This window comes from Tursiops truncatus, chromosome 8 (assembly GCF_011762595.2).
Source record: "Tursiops truncatus isolate mTurTru1 chromosome 8, mTurTru1.mat.Y, whole genome shotgun sequence".
Lineage (NCBI taxonomy): Eukaryota > Metazoa > Chordata > Mammalia > Artiodactyla > Delphinidae > Tursiops > Tursiops truncatus.
In genome coordinates this window covers 27,158,282-27,166,035 of record NC_047041.1, presented here as the reverse complement: position 1 = coordinate 27,166,035, position 7,754 = coordinate 27,158,282, and positions in this window count along the sequence as shown.

Sequence of the window (7,754 nt, the reverse complement as noted above, 5' to 3'; positions counted from 1 at the left end):
AAAAAACTTCCTGTGAATAAATATGACAGAAAATGTGTTTAATTTGAGAGAGAGCAAGTGTCTCCCTGTGTAAAAGGATCTCTTTATTACCTGCTAATTTGCTTAAATTGCATTATTAGAGCCATTCGTTTGGATTGGGATATGGGTTCCAGAAGATTGCAGTGAAAAGACAACTATGTTTTCTTAAACTATGTGTCCTGTGCTCTTACATAAGCATGAAAAAAATTTTTTGTTGAAGTATAATCGATTTACCATATTATGTTAGTTTTAGATGTACAACATAGTAATTCAATATTTTTATAAATTATTCTCCATTTAAAGTTATTACAAAATAGGTGAGGGATCAAGGTGGTGGCAGAGTAGGAAACAGAGTTCAACTCCCTCCACAGAAACATTGAAAATACATCTACAAGTGGAACGATTTACACAGAACAGCTACTGAGCACTGACATAAGACCTCAGGTGTCCAAAAAGATTAAAAAACCTCCATGGGTAGGACAAAAGGAAAAGGAATCAGGATGGGGCTTATGCCCCAAAGAGGGAGCTGTGAAGGTGGAAAGGTTCCCTGCACCTTGGGAAGACTCCTCACCAGTGGAGAAATTAGACTGGACAGAGGGGGGAGTTTTGGAGCATAAAAGGGGAGAGCAGCAACCAGTTTGTGGAAGGCAAAAATGGAGAGTAAACTGCACAGCGGGTTGGAACCTTTACCCTGCTCTCCCCAACATGAGATATTCCCCTGTTGGTGAAGGTAGGGTTTGAGTGCTGAAGCCCAGACACTGAAGCTCAGTCCCAGGGAGAGGACAAGGGTTTTGTGCAGAAGCAGCCTGAAGAGATCAGGCTGTGCCAACTGAGGGTGTACTAAGAAGAAGTCTGGGACCACCAGAGAGATAAGGCACCATTATTAGGAGAGGCACCAGGAGAGGAGCAGGACCACCATAAAAGCTTCTTTCACTGTGAGCACCCCCAGGCAACAGGACTCTGCCTACAGGAGCTCAGTGGATGGACACCAAGTGCTGCTACCATCTTGGGCTCCAGAAATGGTCACTGCCTGCCCTTTCCATGCCTATGGGCAGACTCCAGACCCTGCCCCTGCTGACCTGAAAGGGTGCTGACAGCTCCTGAAATTATAAATTCCACCAGTGGGTAACAGGACCCACCCCTGCTGACCCAGAGGGGCTTAGAAGGATTCAACCACTGGGAATTCTGACAGTGGTCCCCAGGACCTGCTCTTGCTGCTCCTAAAGGGTGCAGATAGCTTCTATGACTGAGAAATCTGTCAGTGGGTGCTGGAACTCACCCTTCTGTCACACTGAAAGCTCTTGCTACTGGGAAATCTGCCAGTGGGTGACAGGCCCTGCCCTGATGTTCTGGGAGGATGCAGATAACTCTCCCCACTAGGAAATCTGTCAGCAGGTGCCAGGAGCTGCCCTGGTGTCCCAGGAGGGTGCAGATACCTCCTCCCCACTAGTAAATTTACCCAGAGGAGGGGCTGAAACCACAGCTGAGCCACGGGGTCTATGTGACTAAGGAAGAAGAGCTGAAATGTTTCCTCATGGCTGCATGAACTGAGGAGTTACACCTTGGCTGACAGCTTCCTAAGTTCAGTGCCTGTGAAATATCTGAAAAGACCCAAGTGCTTTTGCAGCTGGGATGGGTCTGACTAGCAGCTGTGGGCTCTCTGGGCAGGTACTGTCGTGGTAGGGGTGTATCACAGTTTGAGCTGCCTCCATAGCTCCCACAGCAGGTTCAGGTGCACAACTACTGCAGTCCTGGGACCTGACCTCAGTGGACCTGTACCAGTGGCCAGGTGAAAACAATACTTGAGTGTCACCAGGACCAGTTTCTGGCATACTCACAGTTAAGGTGGGACCAAGAGCAGGACCAACGACAGTATACTTTGTGAGATGGTACAAAGGTGAAAGGAAACATGACAGAGCACATTCACAGGTGAACAGCTAAAGAGGAGGACTACTCAGTGGCTTCTCTCCCCATGGGAATGCTCCAATTCCACCTACCTCACACTGCAGATCAGAATCACAGCTAAGAATCAGATCTGGGAGTCTCTACTCCAACAACTAGGGAACAGAACCTCCTCCTGACAGGGCAGTGAAAACCACAGAGCAAAGGGGAAGCACCACTCAATACCTAGGGCAGGTGCAGATCACCAATCAAACCTCCTATCAAGATGATAATGGCATAAGCCTCTGGACCAACCTTACCCACCAGGGGACAGACACCAGAAGCAAGAGGATCTACAATCCTGCAGCCTGCAAAAAGGAGACCACAAACACAGTAAGTTTGACACAATGAGAAGATAAAGAAATTTGTTACAGAAGAAGGAGGAAGGTAAAATCTCACAAGAACTAAATGAAGAGGAGATAGGCAATCTACATGAAAAAGAATTCAGAGTAATGATAGTAAAGATGATCCAAGATCTCAGAAAAAGAATGGAGGCACAGATCAAGGAGATACAAGAAAAGTTTAACAAAGACCTAGAAGAACTAAAGAACAAACAGAGATGAACAAGGCAATAACTGAAAGGAAAAATACACTAGAAGGAATCAATAGCAAAAATACTGAGGCAGAAGAAGGGATAAGTGACCTGGAAGACAGAATGGTGGAAATATTTACTGCAGAATAGAATAAAGAAAAAAGAATGAAAAGAAATGAGGACAGTATCAGAGACCTCTGGAACAATGTTAGACACACCAATATTTGAATTATAGGGTTCCAGAAGAAGAAGAAAAAGAGAAAGGGCCTGAGAAAATATTTGAAGAGATCATAGTAGAAAACTTCCCTAACATGGGAAAGGAAATAGTCACCCATGTCCAGGAAGCACTGAGTCCCATTAAGAATAAACAAAGCAGGAAGATGCTGAGACACATATTAATTAAACTAACAAAAATTAAGTACAAGGAAAAAATATTAAAAGCAACAAGGGAAAAGCAACAAATGACATACAAGGTAATCCCCATAAGGCTATCAGCTGATTTTTCAGCAGAGACTCTGAAGGCCAGAAGGGAGTGATAGGATATATTTAAAGTGATGAAAGGGAAAAACCTACAATCAAGAATACTCTACCCATCAAGGCTCTCACTGAGATTTGACAGAGAAGGAAAAGCTTAAGAGACAAGAAAAAGCTGAGAGAATTCACCACCACCAAACCAGCTTTACAACAAATGCTAAAAGAACTTATCTAGGCAAAAAAGATGACAGAAGAGAACAAAAGAGGAAGGGAAGAAAAAAGACCAACAAAAACAAACTGAAAACAATTAAGAAAATGGCAATAGAAACATACATGTAGATAACTAGCTTAAATGTAAATGGATTAAATACTCCAACCAAAAGGCAGAAACTGGCTGAACGGATACAAAACCAAGACCCATATATAATATATGCTGCCTACAAGAGACCCACTTCAAACCTAGGGACACATTCAGATTGAAAATGAGGGGATGGAAAAAGATATTCCCTGCAAATTGAAATCAAGCTAAAGCAGGGGTAGCAATAGTCATATCAGACAAAATAGACTCTAAAACGAAGACTGTTACAAGAGACAAGGAAGGAGAATACATAATGATGAAGGGATCAATCTAAGAAGAAGATATAATGAATATAAATATATATGCACCCAACATAGGAACACCTCAATATTTAAGAGAAATGCTAATAGCCATAAAAAGGGAAATCAAGAGTAACACATTAATACTGGAGGACTTTAACATCCCACTTACAACAGACAGAAAATTAATAAGGAAACACAAGCCTTAAATGACACATTAGGCCAGAAAGATTAATTACTCTTTATACGAGAGTCCATCTGAAAGCAGCAGAATACACTTTCTTCTCAAGTGCACATGGGATATTCTCCAAGATAGATCACATCTTGGGTCACAAATCAAGCCTCAGTAAATTTAAGAAAATTTAAATCATATCAAGCTTCTTATCCAACAACAATGCTATGATATTAGAAATCAATTACAGGAAAAAATGTAAAAAAACACAAACACCTGGAGGCTAAACAATATGTTACTAAATAACCAATGGACCACTAAAGAAATCAAAGAGGAAATCAAAAAATACCTAGAAACAAATGACAACAAAAACATGACAATCCAAAACCTATGGGATGCAGCAAATGCAGTTCTAAGAGGGAAGATTATAGCAATACAATCTTAACTCAAGAAAAGAGAAAAATCTCAAATAAACAACATAACCTTACACCTAAAGCAACTAGAGAAACAAGAATAAACAAAAGCCAAAGTTAGTAGAAGGAAAGAAATCATAAAGATCAGAGCAGAAATGAGTGAAATAAAGAAAAGAATAGCAAAGATTAATGAAAATAAAAGTCAGTTCTTTGAAAAGATAAACAAAATTGATAAACCTTTAACCAGACTTATCAAGAAAAAAAAGGAGAGGACTCAAATCAATAAAATTAGAAATGAAAAAGAAGTTATGGCTCACACCACAGAAATACAAAGGAGCATGAGAAACTAGTACAAGAAACTATATGCCAAAAAAATGGACAACCTGGAAGAAATGGACGAATTCTTAGAAAGGTACAATCTTCCAAGACTGAACCAGGAAGAAACAGAAAATATAAACAGACCAATCACAATTAATGAAATTGAAACTGTGATTTATAAACTTCCAACAAACAAAAGTCAAGGACCAGATGGCTTCACCAGTGAATTCTAGCAAACATTTAGAGAAGACCTAACCCCTATCCTTCTGAAAGTCTTCCAAAAAATTGCAGAGGAAGGAACACTCCAATGCTCATTCTACAAGGCCACTATCACCCTGATACCAAAACCAGACAAAGATATCCCAAAAAAGAAAACTACAGGCCACTCTCACCTTGATATCAAAATCAGACAAAGATATCCCAAAAAAGAAAACTACAGGACAATATCACCAATGAACATAGATGCAAAAATCCTCAGGAGAATACCAGTAAACAAATCCAATAACTCATTAAACGGATCATACACAATGATCAAGTGATATTTATCCCAGGGATGCAAGAAGTTTTCTTTATATACAAATCAATCAATGGAATACACCATATTAACAAATTGAAGTATAAAAACAATATGATCATCTCAATTGATGCAGAAAATGTTTTTGACAAAATTCAACACCCATTTATGATAAAAACTCCAGAAAGTGGGCATTGAGGAAACTTAGCTTAAGATAATAAAGGCCATGATATGACAAACCCACAGCAAACATCATTCTTAATGGTGAAAAACAAAGAATTTTCTCTAAGATCAGGGACAAAACAAGGATGTCCACTCTCACCACTACTATTCAACATAATTTTGGAAGACCTAGCCACAGCAATCTGAAAAGAAAAAGAAGAAAAGGAATCCAAATTGGAAAAGAAGAATTAAAACAGTCACTGTTTGCAGATCACATGACGCTATACGTAGAAAATCCTGTAGATGCTACCAGAAAACTACTAAGACTCCTCAATGAATTTGGTAAAGTTTCAGGATACAAAATTAATACACAGAAATCTCTTGCATTCCTATGCACCAATAATGAAAGATCAGAAAGAGAAATTAAGACAACAATCCCACTTCCCATATCAAGAAAAAGAATAAAATACTTAGGAATGAACCTATTTAAGGAGGCAAAAACCTGTATTCTGAAAACTATAAGGTACTGATGAAAGAATTCAAAGATGGAAAAAAACAGATGGCGAGATATATCATGTTCTTGGATTGGAAGAATCAATATTGTGAAAATGAGTATACTACTCAAAGCAACCTACAAATTCAATGCAATCCCTATCAAATTATCAATGGCATTTTTCACAGAATTAAAACAAAAATTTTACAATTTGTATGGAAACACAAAACACCCCAAATAGCCAAAGCAATCTTGAGAAAGAAAAACGGAGCTGGAGGAATCAGAAATCAGGAATCCTGACTTCAAACTATACTACAAAGCTACAGTAATGAAAACAGTATTGTACTGGGACAAAAACAAATATGTATCAGTGGGACAGGATAGAAAGCCCAGAGATAAACCCACACAACTATGATCATCTTATCTATGACAAAAGAGGCAAGAATACACAATGAAGAAAAGACAGTCTCTTCAATAAATGGTGCTGGGTAAACTGGACAGCTACATGTAAAAAAAAAAAAAATGAAATTAGAACACTCCCTAATATGATGCACAAAAATCAACTCAAAATGGATTAAAGACCTAAACATAACCCCAGACACTATAAAACTCTTAGAGGAAAACATAGGCAGAACACTCGTTGACATAAATCACAGCAAGATCTTTTTGATCCACCTTCTAGAGTAATGAAAATAAAAACAAAAATAAGCAAATGGAATATAATTAAACTTAAAAGTTTTTGCACAGTAAAGGAAACCATAAACAAAAGAAAAGACAACCCTCAGAATGGGAGAAAATACTTACAAACAATGAAATGGACAAGGGATTAATGTCCAAAATATACAAACAGCTCATGCAGCTCAATATCAAAAAAACAAGTAACCTAATCAAAAATAGGCAGAAGGTCTACATAGAAATTTCTCCAAAGAAAACATACAGATGGCTAAAAAGCACATGAAAAGATGCTCAACCTCACTAATTATTAGAGAAATGAAAATCAAACTACAATAAGGCATCACCTCATACTGGTCAGAATAGCCATCATCAAAGAATCTAAAATCAGTCAGTACTGGAGAAGGTGTGGAGAAAATGGAACCCTCCTACACTGTTGGTGGGAATGTAAATTGGTACAGCCACTATGGAAAACAGTGTGGATGTTCCTTAAGAAACTAAAAACAGGAATACCATGTTATCCAGCAATACTACTCCTGGGCATATATCTGGAGAAAACCATAATTTGAAAAGATACATGCACCTCAGTGTTCATTGCAGCACTATTTAAAAAAGCCAGGACATGGAAGCAACATAAATGTCCATCAATAGAGGAATGGATAAAGAAATTGTGGTATATACATACAATGTAATATTAGCCATACAAAAGAACAAAATAATGTCACTTGCAGCAATATGGATGGTCCTAGAGGTTGTAAAACTGAGTGGACTAAGTCAGACACAGAAAAATAAATATCATATGACATTCTTACATGTGGAATCTAAAAAAAAAAGGTATAAATGAACTTATTTACAAAACAGAAGTAGAGTTACGATGTAGAAAGCCAACTTATAGTTATGAAGGAATAAGGGAGAGAGGGATAAATTGGGAGATTGGGAATGACATATACACACTAGTATATATAAAATAGATAACTAATATGAATCTGCTGTATTGCACAGGTAACTCTATTCAATACTCTGTAACGGACTGTATAGGAAAAGAATCTAAGAAAAAAGAAAGAAATGAGTGGATACTTGTATATGTATAACTGAATCACTGCTGTACACCTGAAACTAATACAACATTGTAAGTCAACTATACTCCAATAACAGGTTTTTTTAAAAAGTAAATTCATTGTAATTCTGGAGTTTTATTAGGAATCTCTTTGAGGTATCATTACAGGGAGTTTCAGAAAAGTTTTAAAATTTGTGGGAAATTATCATAAACTCCCCTGATATATGGCATATTCATTTAAATCAACTCAAATTATGGTTCATAATTTATATTTAACAGCTGTGGGTTTTTTTCAAGAAAGATAAAAGGAAAGTTTGTGGGAAATTACTGCATTTATTCCAAAAATGGGTAATAAAATTGAGAGAAAATTACTTTTAAAAAAAGTATGTGG